This window comes from Trichechus manatus, unplaced genomic scaffold, assembly GCF_000243295.1.
Source record: "Trichechus manatus latirostris isolate Lorelei unplaced genomic scaffold, TriManLat1.0 scaffold00093, whole genome shotgun sequence".
NCBI lineage: Eukaryota > Metazoa > Chordata > Mammalia > Sirenia > Trichechidae > Trichechus > Trichechus manatus.
Window position 1 is genome coordinate 5,280,525 of NW_004444029.1, and position 15,383 is coordinate 5,295,907.

A 15,383-nucleotide genomic window follows, 5' to 3' on the forward strand; every position below is an offset into this window, starting at 1 on the left:
CCCCGCCCCCGGACCCCGCCAGCTTCCCCAGGACTGCCCTCTGCCCGCTTCCTGGGTCGCCCGTCCCCTTTCACCACCCCTGCATTGTCCCTGAAACCTGACCGTTACCCGCCTGCCCCCGATCACTCCCAGACCCTGGCCATTACCCGGCCAGGCCTGAGTCGCTACCTCCGAGGACAAAGTCCACCCCAGCCCACCCTGGGGGGGTGGGGGGGGGGTCTTCTGAGCTTCGCGGGGGGTAGAGCTGGGTGCTGGTATGGGGCGCCCTCAGATGGGCTTGGAGCAGCTGTGGTCACTGCCCCGTTGTGGATCGGAATCTGGGCAACAGATGGTGATATGAGATGCTTGCTTGCTGTGCCTCTCATTTAGCTGTGTGCCTCTAGCGAGCCGCTTGACCTCTCTGAGCCCGTTTGCTTATTCCTTATAAAAACAGAGGTACATAATTATAACATCCACCTCATATGGGTTGTTGTGAGGATAAGTGAGATAGGGAAGGAAGAGTTCCAAAAAATGTAAGCTATTATTATTATTGTTACTTGGCAGTGGCATGCAACTCCTGGGCCTGGGGCAGAGTTAAACAAACAAACCCTTTGCCTTTGATTGCTACTCATAGTGACCCTATAGGACAGAGTAGAACTGCCCTGTAGGGTTTTCAGGGAGCGGCTGGTGGATTTGAACTGGCAACTTTTTGCTTAGCAGCCAAGCTCTTAACCACTGTGCCACCAGGGTAGCGTAAGAAGGCCCCAAATGATACATATTCTGTGTTCTCTTTCTCAGAGTTTAGCACAAGGCCTGGACATATAAGACTTTTATTTATTTATTTATTTGAGTGAGTGAAAGGGGGACGAGGAGGGGATGGGCGGCCTCAGTGAAGGAGTGGGAGGAACCACCAGGAATAGTCAGCCCTGTTCCTATTTGCAGATACGACCTGTTGCCTTACATTGGGAATATTTAATGCAAAGAATCACAGAATGAAAAAAAGTACATTTAGTTTTCTTAAAATTACTTTTAATGTTAGTACTTTTATAAATTGGTAAACACAACAATAAAAATTCCACTTCTGTTTTGTATTCATTAGAAAAACAACGCCATGCTATCAGAACACGAAGACAGAATGTAAAGCTGTACGGAGTAGAACATATAACATGGAGTGAGAAACGATGTCATATTCGTCCATGTGCAAGTTAATAAACTGAAAATCTATGTTTCGTTTTTCTCCAGTAATATTAATGTAAAAGTATCCAAGAACTGTTACTGCAATAACGCGGATTGGAGCCGCCTGCCGCAATAGCCAATTCTGAGACAGGGGTGAGGTGAGAAGCAAGAGGTTTATTATATATTGATATATAGAAGACAGAGGGAAATAGATTGCTCCAAAAAACCCATCTCCCCCACTGGGGATCGGCTGAAGGCTTTTATAGGGACAGGATTATGGGTCTTAGAAGTTTGTGTTAGTTCCCCCTTGGGGTGGTGATGTCTCAGATGAGTTAACCTTCTACTGGTATTCTTGGAGGTTATCTGGTGACATCCTTGGGGATTATCTGGTGACATCCTGGTTTCTCTTGTCACAAGATGGGTGCTTTGTTTGGGTTTTCATCCTTAGATCATTATCGCTTGTTTTCTACCCTTCAAGGAGGAACATCAGTTAATCTTAAACCTTCTGTAGAGACTGGAGGAGCAAGATCATGAGACAATGTGGTGGTTCGCAATGGGGAGTAAATAATAGTGAACCAGGCCTGCGCAGCCTCTTCCAGAACCAGTTCAGAACGATAATATAACATTTTCTTTTAAAAGTAGACCAATCACTTATTTTTAAAACCTTTGTATTTGGAAATAATTTTAGACTTACAGAAGAGTCATAAAGATGGTACAGAGAGTTTCCATGTGATTTAGAAAATAATATTGGAGTCATTATTCCCTGTCCTTGAGCATAAAGAATGTGACCCAGCTGAAGCTGGGCTCACAAGGACCACAAGGACACATCAACTGGGCCCTGAGATAAAGACAATAGCTAGGACAATCTTGGAAAATATCTTTTAGGGAACCATTCACTTAAGCCAATCAAATAGAACTCAAAAGACTTTCCACTCTTTTTCTATTAGCATTTCGTGAATAGAAAATTGTTGGACCAATGAAGACCCTCCCGACTGTTGTTACTGAAACCTGTACCAATGATTGTTAAGAAAGACAATTCAAAATGTAGAATCACATGGATCTAGTACCTTTTAGCCAATCGGTGAAAAGGTGAAGCTTTCAATGATTTTTACCCATTCTGTGATGTTAATATGTTCTGATGATTCTGTGACGTTCCTTGGATTCAGGCAGACATTAGCTCTGGTAGCATGCTTGTCCGCTTCCCTCTTTTGCCTTTTTGAGTATATGTCGAATAAAACTTTTTTTTTTGCTTTACTAAACTTTGTGATCTTTTCACCCTACAACGACAGTCAGTAACAATATACGCTTCACCCAGTGTCCCCAGTGTTAACATTTTATATAACATGGGTGTTGTTGTGAGCTGTCGTTGAATCGATTCCAAACCATGGCAACCCCGTGTGTGTCAGAGTAGAACTGCTCCATAGGGTTTTCACCGTGTGACCCTTTGGTAGCAGGTCTCCCGGCCTGTCTTCTAAGGTGCCTCTGGGTAGCTTTCTTCTTCCACGCCTGTATTTCTCTTTCAATTTTTTTTAAAAAAAGTTTTCCGTCTCCTGGCTGAGTTTCTCCTTGCTTTTTATGATCGCCATTACTTTGTCTTCTGGGTGTTGTTTGCTCTTTTTGAACGTATTTAACCCTGTCCGGATGTCTTCTATTTTTCTTATTAACTTGACCTCCATTGGAGAGATTTCTGCTGCTTCATGGTTTTCTGTTAATTCAACCATCTTCTCCCGCGATCTTGTATCATAATTTTTTGTTGAATGTGGGGCTTTTTAATATCTTACTGTGATAATCTGGAACTCAGAATTTCCTGTATTTCCAGGAATTATTTTTTTTAATTCTTTAATTCCAACTTCTTCTCCTAAATTCCACTAGAAGGCACTCTGACCCTTTGGTTCTTTCAACAGTAACTCAGCCACTATGTGGCCGGGGTCTGAGGGTTTTTTTTTTGTTGTTGTTAACAGACAATCCTGGCGGTGCAGTGGTTAAGTGCTTGGCTGTTAACCAGAAGGTTGACAGTTCAAACCCGCCAGCTGCTCCCAGTCAGCTTCCATAAAGATTTACAACCTTGGAGACGCTATGGGGCAGTTCTACTCTGCCCTACAGGGTCGCTAGGAGTCAGAATCGTCTCCATGGCAACGTTTTTTTTCAACCTGTGATATGCAGATGACACAACCTTGCTTGCTGAAAGTGAAGAGGACTTGAAGTACTTACTAATGAAGATCAAAGACTATAGCTTTCAGTATGGATTATACCTCAACATAAAGAAAACAAAAATACTCACAACTGGACCAATAAGCAACATCATGCTAAACGGAGAAAAGATTGAAGTTGTCAAGGATTCATTTTACTTGGATCCACAATCAACACCCATGGAAGCAGCAGTCAAGAAATCAAAAGACGCATTGCACTGGGCAAATCGGCTGCAAAAGAGCTCTTTAAGTGTTAAAAAGCAAAGATATCACCTTATAGACTAAAGTGAGCCTGACCCAAGCCATGGTGTTTTCAATTGCCTCATATGCATGGGAAAGCTGGGCAATCAATAAGGAAGACCGAGGAACTGATGCCTTTGAGTTGTGGTGTTGGTGAAGAATATTGAATATACCATCGACTGCCAAAGAACGAGCAGATCTGTCTTAGAAGAAGCGTAGCCAGAATGCTCCTTAGAAGTGAGGATGGCCAGACTTGTCTCTCATACTTTGGACATGTTATTAGGAGGGATCAGTCGCTAGAGAAGGACATCATGCTTTGTAAAGTAGAGGGTCAGCGAAAAAGAGGAAGACTCTGAATGAGATGTATTGACACAGTGGCTGCAACAATGAGCTCAAGCATAGCCACGATCGTGAGCACGGTGCAGGACTGGGCAGTGTTTCGTTCTGTTGTACAGAGTCGCTTTGAGTCGGAACCGACTGGATGGCACCTAACACCACCAACATTCTGGCTCCAGAGATTTTAGGCATTTTGTAAAATTTTAAGTTTCTGGGTGCCGACGCAGGGTGGTTTTTCCCAAGGTGGCTGGTGTTGCTGGGGGGTTATATTCCCTCCAAGGACCGTGAGATGGGGTGTGTCCTTTTGCAGAACACTGCAACTTTGGGGCGGGATTCCTTCACGCCTGTCTGTGGGGTGGGGCGAGGCTTTTCCGCTGTGGCTGACTGCGCAGGCGCCGGGGTTTTCCGCTGGCCCGGGGCGGGAAGAGATGTGGTGTGGCTTTCGGGAGGCGGGCCTGTTTTTGTCGTTAGGTGACCGCTCGGTTCCGAATCGTATCGACCCTATGTACAATAGAAGGACACATTGCCCGGTCCTGCACTATCTTCACAATTCTTATGCTTGGGCCCACTGAGGCATGGTGCTGTAGTGCTTTGTGTCCCTTCCCCACGGGGACCCTGAGTAGGTGCCTAGTTGTTGGGTAGGGAGCCGGTCCGTCTGGCTGGCAGGCTTGATGTACTCTTCTTGTCTTGCCTTTTCTGCAGCTCTGGGTCCTAGCGCCCGCCTGTCTCTGGTCTCGCGAGACTCAGCATTCCCGCCGCGTTTCCGCTTCCCTGGGCACTTCTGACGACTTCCCTGCGCGTGGGTTTCCAGAACCAGCCCGGTCTGCTTCAGTCGGGGCGCGCTTTCCCTAGTTTTCCAAATTTGAAATCCACTTTGTGCTGGTTCGTTGCTGCCTCTCAGTTTTACTCCACCAACAAGGCGCTCCAGCCCTTTTGTTGTGAGGCAGGCAGCCTCAGAGCCCAACCCTTCTAAGAGACACCTGCTCTGGCTTATTCTCCTACACCAAGCTGGATAACCGGCACCTTCGAAAATTGTCCTTGGCAAGGTAACCACAAAACAGGTCATACATGGCCTCACCCCGCCTCTGGGTGGAGGCGTAACATGCTCCTAAAGGAAAACCTACCTCTCCTCCCTCCTGGGGTAATCGAACCCTTGTCTAGAAAAAAATGCATAGTCACCCACAAGCTCTGAGCGTCTGCCTAAAGGTCAACCCTGAATATGCACGATCAGTTTGCATTTCCTTGTCTGCTCTCTGTAAAAGCCCACCTCTGCAAGCTGCCAGCACGCAGTCTTGGAGGCAGCAACCCCGATTGCGGACTGCTCCTTTCCATGCACGAGGAAACAGGCGCCTTTCTTCTTCCACCTCGGTCTCTTGTTTATCGGCTGTAAGTCACGCCGAACAGAAGCTGAGGTTTTCCACTGGGCAACAGTGGAACCTTTTCAAGGCTGCTTACCTAGTACCCCTGAGCCGTGCGTGTACTCAGTGTGGTCTACCCTGGGCTCTTTATTCAGGGTGTTGCCTGTCCACATCCCCAAATGGCTGCAGTGAGCTGAGCCGGCGGGCTGGGTGCTGGCAGTCAGCGACTCTCAGCCTTTCCGCCGTCCCGCTCGCTCTCTCCTGATTTGGGATCCCCTCAGTTCTCCAACATTTCACCTGCTGTCCTGAGCTCTGAAATCTCTGTCTGAGCCCATTTTTATTTATTGTTCTCTGACTTAGTTGTAGGGAGACATAAGGTAGCAACTGCTTGGCCGCCATCTTGCCCTCTCTCTCTGGGTGGGTTTGAAGCACCAACGTTTCGGCCAGCACTGAAATGTTTGCGCCACGCCGGGGCTCCATGATAAAAAGATCAAAAGTGAAGTTAATGTTGCTACACCGTCTTTAACTAAATTACGGACTTTATTAGAATTTCACCAGTTTTTCCACTAACGTCCTTTTTCTGTTCCAGGATCTGTATTACATTTAGTTGTCGCGTGCCTTCCGTATCCTCCATTCTGTGAAAGTTTCTTGGCCTTTTCTTGTCTGTCATGGCCTTGGCACTTTGGAATCATATTAGCCAAGTATTTTCTGGAATGTCCCTCAGTTGGGGTTTGTGCAATGCTTTCTCACGATTAGACTGGTTATGGATTTTAGGGAGGAGGATCACAGAGTTGAAGTCCCCTGCGCCTTGAATGTTAGCGGGTACGTGATGTCATGGCGACATGATGTTACCTGAGCACCTGGTTAAGGTGGGGTCTGTCATGTGAAGTTTCTCCACAGTCACTGTTTGTCTCTTTCTGAACTCTTTTTTGACAGGGATTGGCTAAGTGCAGCCCACTCTAGGTGTGGGGAGTGGGGGGAGTTGGGTAGATTAGCCCACCTCCTTGAGGGAAGTGTATCAAAAAATTTGTGGACATTTGTTAAAACCACCCCACTACTCAACGCCTGTGCTGAGAAGGATACTTTCAGACTATGCAAATACCCTGTTGCTCCTTAAATTTTTGCTCACCAATGTTACCATTCTCGAGTGGGTCTTACCTGGAGCAATTATCACTGTGCTGTTGTAATGGTGATTTTCTCTTTCTCTTGTTCCCATTACCCTTTGCCATGGAGTTGATTCCGACTCACTGCGACCCCACAGGGTTTCCAAGGAGCAGCTGGTGGATCCAAACTGCCGACCTTTGGTTAGCAGCCGAGCTCTTAACCACTGCGTCAGCAGGGCTCCACGTTTATTGTTTCTTCCACATTTATCAATTTATTAAATGTTTCTTCACATTTATTAATTGGAATTCTTCTCAAAGGACAATTGTCTCCTATTCCTCATTTATTTACTCAATTATTTACTTATATCAATATGGACTCAGGAATATTTTAAGAATTATGGAATTAGAAAACATTCATCTGAGTCTCTACGCTCTACCTCCATACACTCAATTATTAATATTATTTGGTTGGACCCTATGGAGGATAGTGTGGAGTGGCAACAAGAACAACAAAGACAGACACTTCTGTGTGCGATTATCTTCATATTGCCAGGAGGGTGTGTAGGTACTGACTAGAATTGTCGGAATAAGAAATAGTGGTGTAAGTGAATTATTTAAAGTGACAACTCAACGTGCCCTAATTAGCAAACCCTGGAGGAGGGACAGAAGGGGTTGTGTATGTAAACCAAATATTCATCTTTCACAGGAGGGTGTCAATGGGTATTGTCTACATTTGAGGCATCCGTAAATTGAACTATAGTCATATAATTTGGAATACGATAATTAAAACTAGAAATGCTTTAAATAAATTGACTTTTCAAACCAATACAAGATGAATTATTCAATAAGTTATACTGGAACAACTCGATGGTTTAGGAAATAAAGTAATTGAGTTCATATATAAAACGTTACATCAGGAACATCTCCAGATGTACCTAATATTTGAATGTTAAAAAAAAAAACGAAACCAGTAAAGTACCTGAGGGGAAAATTTTTTTTTAAATCTAGGAGTAGAAACAACCTTGCTAACTGTACTACTAAACGCAGAAGCCTTAAAAGAAAAGATGAACACATTCAATAACATAAAATGGAAGAAAAAAAAATCTGCTTGGTGAAATCCAATACATCAAAAAACAATAACAGGAAAATATTTGCAGCTCATTTCACAGTCAAAAAGCTAATGATCCTAAAGTAGAAAGAGCTAAAAATCAATTAGAGAAAAGAACAGAAGTCCAGTGGAAAAATGGGCAAATAATATGACCAGAATAGTTTTGGAAATGAACATAGAGCTGGCTCTCAAACATTAAAAAATGCCCGTCTATACTTGTGGAAACTGTGAGGTAAAACTAGGCTCTGATACGTTTCCATCTATCAAGTTGGCAAAGATGAAGAATTCAGTGACTCAGCATGTTGGCAGGGATTTGTAGGAAGTCATTCCCCCACGTAACTGGTAGGAGTGGAGCGTGTGTGGGCCCCAACTTTATGGAGGGCACTTCAGTAATATCTTTCTGTTTCACACATGCACCCTTTGACCCAGCCATTCTACTGTTAGGAATTTTAAAGGATAAATAAGCTAGCCTACATACAGCCTGAAAGTGGAGGAGGTGGGAGTCGAACACTTATGGTCTGTGTCAGCATCTGTGGACCTACACTAAACTTTAGTGGACACATCCTTTGTTTGCAATTGTCCCCTGTTCAGAGTGAGCCGTGTCCACTGCCCCTTACCTGACTTTGGTTTCCAAAGGCTCAGGAACACGTTCTTCAGCTCTGGCCATGGGAATTGTGCCTTAAGGAATCTCTGGGATGTTGTGTTCCTTCTTTACTCTCTCAGGTCATTCCCTAAGCACATTTCAGGTCACTCAAGGCATTTTAATCTCCAGGCTCCCCCCACGAGAAAAATGAACACATCTGGAAAGTGTTTTGCAGCTGGGATTTGTGCAGTCTCTTCTCTGGGAGCAAGAGCCGCCTTCTTAGGCACAGTGACATCTGGGCTGCTGGGGTGGCGTGCTGCTGGCGGCTTCTCTTCCACCCGGTGGCTGGCAGCCTGCACGCACAGGCCAACGTGGCAGTGGGCGAGTGGGTCTAAGACCCTCCACCTTTGCGCGCTCGTTGCCTCCTGCGGGGTTAAGTCAGCACAGTCATCGCTCCTTCTGCTTCCAAGATGCGATATGGCCCCCACCCTCTATGTCCTCGGTGCCGAGGACTAAGGAGAACAAGACCTCCGCTCTCCTCAACAGTCCACCAGCAAGGAGGCACATCATTAGGCCTTCAGGGTAATGGCATGTAACCACGGGACTAGATGTCAGGGTGTTCTTAAAGAGTTGCGGACCACCTGGACAGAAGGCTGAGTCACAGGGCAGGTCAGGGCGAGGCCTGCTGGGGTTCTCGCGGTCTAGGAACATGCTCCCAGGACCTGGGTGCTTTCTCGGTGCCATTCCCACACCCTCTGCAGCCCAGGCGATTCTGACTCATAGCCACTCGGTAGGACAGAGAACTGCCCCACAGGTTTCCAAGGCTGCAATCTTTATGGAAGCTGACTGCTACATCTTTCTCCCACAGAGTGGCTGGTGGGTTTGAACTGCTGACCTTTCGATTAGCAGCTGAGTGCTTAACCACTGTGCAACCAGGGCTCCTTTCGATGCCATTACTCAGGGAGAAACATGCAGAGAGAGGCAGAATGTGAACCTAACCCAAGTCCCAAATCTTAAGTCCTAAACCTACTGCTCCCCAAGGCTCCCGTCCTTTGTGAGCCTCCAGGCCAGGCAAAGAGTCCCCCTTCTGTGTGGTCACACGAACCCACAAGTTCTCTTACTAGAGCTGTCACCTCGTTATACCGAGACTACCAGGCTCCCCACGACAGTGTAAGATTCTGCAGGGGAAGCCGTGTGAGTGTGAGTGTGTGGTGCGTGCGTCTGTGTGTGTCAGTGTGGTGTGTGTGTGTATATGTGAGAGAGAAAGTGTGTGTCTTTGCGTGTGGTGTGTGTAAGGTGTGTATGTATATGTGAGAGTGTGTCTGTGTGTGCGTGGTGTGTGTGAGTGAGGTGTGTGTGTGTATGTGAGAAAGTTTGTGTGTGTACATGTGGTGTGTGAGAGGGTACGTGTGTGAATGTGACAGTGTGTGTGTGAGGGAGGTGTGTGTATGGCATGTGTCTCTCAACCTTCTCCCTCCCCCGAAAAAATACCAGTTGCTGTCAAGTTGATTCATGGTGGCCCTAGACATGTCAGGGTAGAAATGTGCTTCAAAGGGCTTTCAATGGCTGATGTTTTTGGAAGCAGATTGCCAGACCTTTCTTCAGAGGTACCTCTGGGTGGATTTGAACCTCCAACCTTTCCATTGTAGCTGAGCACTAACCGTTTGCTCCACCCAGGGACAGAGAGGGTTGAGTTAATCACTCCCTTCAGTTCATACTTCATCATTACCATGGGTACATGCAAGTCCCTTCTCCAGTTTTAAAACCATTATTTCTCTCTTCCACCTTGACCCCCCCCCCACTCGTATTATTATTGATTCCCCCAGCCACAGTATTATTGATAATAAGGACAAGAATATTTATGGAGCGCTTGTTAAGTGCCAGGCACTGTGTCAAGGACTTGAAGTGTATTAACTCAGGGAATCCTGACAACGGCCCCAGAGAACTCACTATTACTCTTCCCACTTTTCAGACGGAGCAGCTGCCTTACAGAGGTGAAAACGACTTGCCCAAGGGCGCTGAGCAAGGCGGTGGCAAAGCGGGGTCTGGAGCCGCCGGGGTCTGGCTGCAGAAGCCACGCCCTTAGCGCGCCATTGCATGTTTCCCCCAGACCCAGCGCCGTTGAGGGTGATGCTGCCCCTGGCGAGAAGAGAAGGTCGCCTCGGAAACGTGCGGTGCTGTGTCGTGTTTGAGCTGACTCTCAGATGCACACACCAGTTGCCCGCCTTCACACGCCTGCGCTCGACACTGTCCCACGTTGCTGTTTCACATCCGGCTGATTGGTTCTGACTCTGGAGAACATTCGGAAGCGTGCACCCACCCCGGTGGACTGAGCGGCCTTCTGGTTGAGTGCCTTACTCCCCAGGCCACGGGGTCTCCTTATTCACGTCCCTTCGGGAGGGGGCGTGCTGGAGCTTTCCAGGGTGAGCCCTGCACTGGGTCACTGAGTCAAAGGCAATGAGCGCATTTCATTTCACCAACGACTGATGGTTTGCTCTCCTAATGATGTATGATTCCATGCTCCTACCCTAGCACCGGTGCCCTGGTGGTGCAGTGGCTAAGACCTTGCTTGCTAACCAAAAGGTCGGCAGTTCGAATCGACCGGCTGTTCCTCGGAAACCCTAGGGGTCAGTTGTACCCTGTCCTATAGGGTGACTGTGAGTTGGCAGCAACGCAATGGGTTTGCCTTTTTTGCTCTGGGCCTCAGCACCAGGCTCTGCATCCCTCACATCCTCGACAGCACTGAGTAGTTTTTGGCTATTTGGATTAGTGTAAAATAGGATCCAACTGCTGTTTTGAGCCCTGGTGGCGCCGTGGTTAAGTGCACAGCTGCTAACTGAAAGGTCGGTGGTTCGAACCCACCAGCCTCTGCAGGAGAAAGAGATCTGCTTGCGTAAAGATTAGAGCCTAGGAAACCCTACGGGACAGTTCTACTCTGTCCTATGGAGTTGCTGTGAGTTGGAATTGACTCGACAGTGGTGGGCTTGCTGTTTTCTGGTTTATTGTTGCTTTGATTTGCCTCTTTCTGATTACAAGTGAGGACGAGCATCTCTTTTTCTGTCTGTTGGCCGTTTGGGTTCCCTCTGCCTGTTGTATTATTAGTATTATTTGTCCGTTTTCCTCCTGTAGTCTAGAAGGTGGTCTCTTGTGTCTGTGCCCTGCCTGTCACCTGAGCCTTCACTGAACAGAAATCCAGTCAATTTTTGCCTTATGATTTGAGCTTTTAGAATCTTGTTTAATGAGCCATTCCGCACCCTTTGGACACAAAGTTAGCCTACGTTTTCTTCTCTTAGTTTTATAACATTACCTTCTGCATTTAGCTCTTTTATCCATCTGCGTTTACCGTTGTCTAAAGTAAGAGGAGGGATCCAGCTTTACGTTTCTCCCAACAGTGAGACCGACTCCCTGTACCGTTTAAAAAATTCTCTATTCTTTGCCCGATTATATACCGTTATCTTTGATCATCTCCGAAGTTCCCATAGATAAATAATCTGTTCTAATGCTCCTTTCCCTCTGCTGTTTGGCCGAGCTATGCCTCCGTAGTATGCCTTAGTACCTGGGAGAGATTATCAGTACCCAGGAACTTTTATTCTTCCGTATAAGTTTTAGAATAAGTTTTCAGGCTTATCAAAACATTAATATTTTATTTGTGGAAAGATCTAAAGGATTGTTGATAAATTCCTTGCTCGATATGATTCTTATCTACCTTTATATCCTTACTGCCTAGCCCAATATCTGATGTGGACAGTTGCTCAGTAAATATTTATTGATCTGAACTATTGTTGGACTGATCTGTGATCTTCCAGCAACTGGGCAGGGAAACAAATTATGTGCTAATGAAGGTCAGGTTTGGTTCATACCCACGCGGTGGTGCCACAGAAGAAAGGCCTGGCGATCTGCTTCCATAAAGATTACAGCCATGGGGCAGTTCTGCTCTGTACCACATGGTGGGGTCACCATGAGTCGAAATCAACTCAATGGCAATGAGTTTGGTTTGGTTTTTTGTCTTCTTTTGAGAGAGAGGAGACAGATATGGAGTGTAGAGATTAGGGAGCTGACCCTTTCTGTGACATGACAGTGTCGCTTTGGTTTTCATTCTTATGATAACTAAGATTGTTGTTGTTGTTAGGTGCCATCAGGTTGGTACCAACTCACAGCGACCCCGTGGACAACAGAACGAAACACTGCCCTGTCCTGCACCATCCTCACAGTCGTTGTTATGTGTGAGCCCATTGTTGCAGCCACTGTGTCAATCCATCTCGTTGAGGGTCTTCCTCTTTTTCGCTGACCCTCTACTTTACCAAGCCTGATGTCCTTCTCCAGGGACTGATCCCACCTGATCAGTGCAAAAAATTACTGAATAAAAAGTCTTATTTTTTGCCAGTGCCTTCAGTGCAGCTTGCACTTCTTTCTTCAGTACCATTGGTTCTTGATCGTATGGTTGAACGTCGAACAGTTCTTTTTGGTGCAGTGACTCTGTGTATTCCTTCCATCTTCTTTTGATGTTTCCTGTGTTGTTCAATATTTTGCCCATAGAATTCTTCAATATTGCAACTCCTTCAGTATTGCAGCCTGAATGTTTTGATTTTTTCTTCAGTTCTGTCAATTTGAGAAATCCTGAGCGTGTTCATCCCTTCTGGTTTTCTAACTCCACATTTTCGCACATTTCATTATAATACTTTGTCTTCTGGAGCAGCTGTTTGAAATCTGTTCAGCAGCTCTTCATTGAAAATAGCTTCTGCTTTGAGCTTTCGACGTGGCTACAAACAAGGGTCCCCAGCTGGACTCTGAATGGAATTTCAAGGGAAAATATGTAGCGTAAACTGGGAGATGATTGAGGAAGAAGAATGTCAGTTAAGTCATATAATTAAATTAGTGATGTGCAGGATATTGGGTTGCAAATACCTTTGCAGAAAAGCCTTGTGCGACGAAGATAAAGTCCGCCACCTAGTGGCCATCTTTGCAAACAACACCATTTGGTCTTCAGTCCTAAGTAAAAATAATAAAAATAGTTCATAGTGCTTACTCTAAAAAAGGCACCATCTAGGAATTTTGCACATTTCAACAAAAAACCCAGAACCTTAAGCCAAAATTATCTCTTGAGATCGGCTTTTAGCTAAATAACAGATTGGCTCATAAAATAAAGAATTATCACCTGTGGGTAATAAGCTTCTTTAAAAAATCGTCTATATGAGCCCAAGGCGCTCTGGTGGTGCAGTGGTTAAGAGCTATGGCTCCTAACCAAAAGCCTGGCAGTTCGAACCCACTAGCTGCTCCTTGGAAACCCTGTAGGGCAGTTCTACTCTGCCCTGTGGGATCACTATGAGTCAAAATTGACTTGACAGGGATGGGTCTATGAGTTGGAATCGATGGCAATGGGTTTGGTTTTTTTTTTTTTTTTTTAATAGGATAGAGTGGCGCCCTTGTGGCACAGCGGTTAAGAGCTCAGGTGCTAACCGAAGGGTTGGCAGTTTGAATCCACCAGCTGCTCCTTAGAAACCGGTGGGGCAGTTCTAATCTGTCCTATAGGGTCACTATGAGTCAGAATCCACTCAACGGCAACGGGTTATGTGAGACCAAATGGTCAACAATGACTCTAAAGCAAAGACCTGAAGGTAGGGGGTCAGGGACACTAGAGTACTAGAAACGGTACAACCAGAATGGAATGAACGAGAATGATGACACTTTGTGCAAAATGTAACCAATATCTCTGAATAATTGGGGTAGAAATTGTTAAATGGGAACCTAATTTACTGTGTAAACTTCCACCTTAAACACAATAAAATATTGTTAAAAAAAAACCCAAAAACCCCAGGATGCAGAGATTATCACTGTCTCGATTTGATAGATGAGGAAGTGGAGGCTCAGAGAAGTTAAGCGTCTTGCCCACGGTTTCAGAGCCGATACGTGGAAGAGGCCAGTATGGACACCCAGGTGATCTGCTATCAGAAGCCACATGTGGAGCCCTTCGCTGTTCTGCTGGAGACGTGGAGGCAAGGGTGGGTGGGAGCCGGCACCCGCCAGCTGCAGAGTGGGCTTGTGTGTACCTCCGTATCTCCTCCTGGCCCCCCACGCAGCACCATCTCTGCGAGCTTCAGCCCATCACAGTGGGAGTATTTACACACAAAGATCAGCAAATGCTACACGCCAGGGCGTTTCGTTTTCTTTTTCTTTTTTGAGAGCTGGTTTACCAGCATACCACTAAGTGAGAAAGCCTAGGAAGTCAGACAGGCTTGTCAGCTGTAAACGAGATTTGCAAAGTAATTAGAACCTGTTTTTCTGGGAAAAAAATATAGGCTGGTGGAATCTTTTTTTTTTCTTTCTTGAAAGAGGACCATTTTCCTTTATTTTTGTGAGTATTTGAAGAGGTGGTTTGTAACTAAGGCGGAACTTAAAATGAAGAAAGACCTGCTGAAGAGTACCGCGAGGCTTTCCGAGAGAAAAACAACATTGTGGCAGGGCCTGCGTTGCACAGTCCAAATTAAAAACCGCTAGAGAAACAGATGGGTCAGAAAAACCAGCTGGGCCGTTTTTGTTTATTTATTGTATTTTATTGTACTTTAGGTGAAGGTTTACAGAGCAAACAGCTTCTTATTAAATAATTAACACACATATTGTTTTATGACATTGGTGGTTAACCCCACGACATGTCAACACTCTATCTTCTCGACCTTGGGTTCCCTGTTACCCGCTTTCCTGTCCCCTCCTGCCTTCTAGTCCTTGCCCCTGGACTGCTGTGCCCATTTAGTCTCATTTTGTTTTATGGGCCTGTCTAATCTTTGGCTGAAGGGTGAACCTCAGGAGTGACTTCAGTACTGAGTTAAAAGGGTGTCTAGGGGCCATACTCTTGGAGTTTCTCCAATCTCTGTCAGACCAGTAAGTCTGGTCTTTTTTTGTGTGTGAGTCAGAATTTTGTTCTACGTTTTTCTCCAGCTCTGTTCGGGACCCTCTGCTATGATCCCTGTCAGAGCACTCGGTGGTGGTAGCTGGACACCATCTAGCTGGGCTGGACTCAGTCTGGCGGAGGCCATGGTACTTGTGTCCATTAGTCCTTTGGACTCATCTTTTTTTTTTTATATTTTACTATTTTTTTTTTAATTGTACTTCAGGTGAAGGTTTACAGAACAAATAGTTTCTTATGAAAACAGTAGTACACATGTTGTTTTATGACATTGGTTAACAACCCCACAACATGTCAACCCTCTAACTTCTCAACCTTTTTTTTTGGTGAAAATACACATAGCCAAAGATACACCATTTCAAACATTTCTACATGCACAGTTCAGTGACATTGACTACGCTCTTCCAATT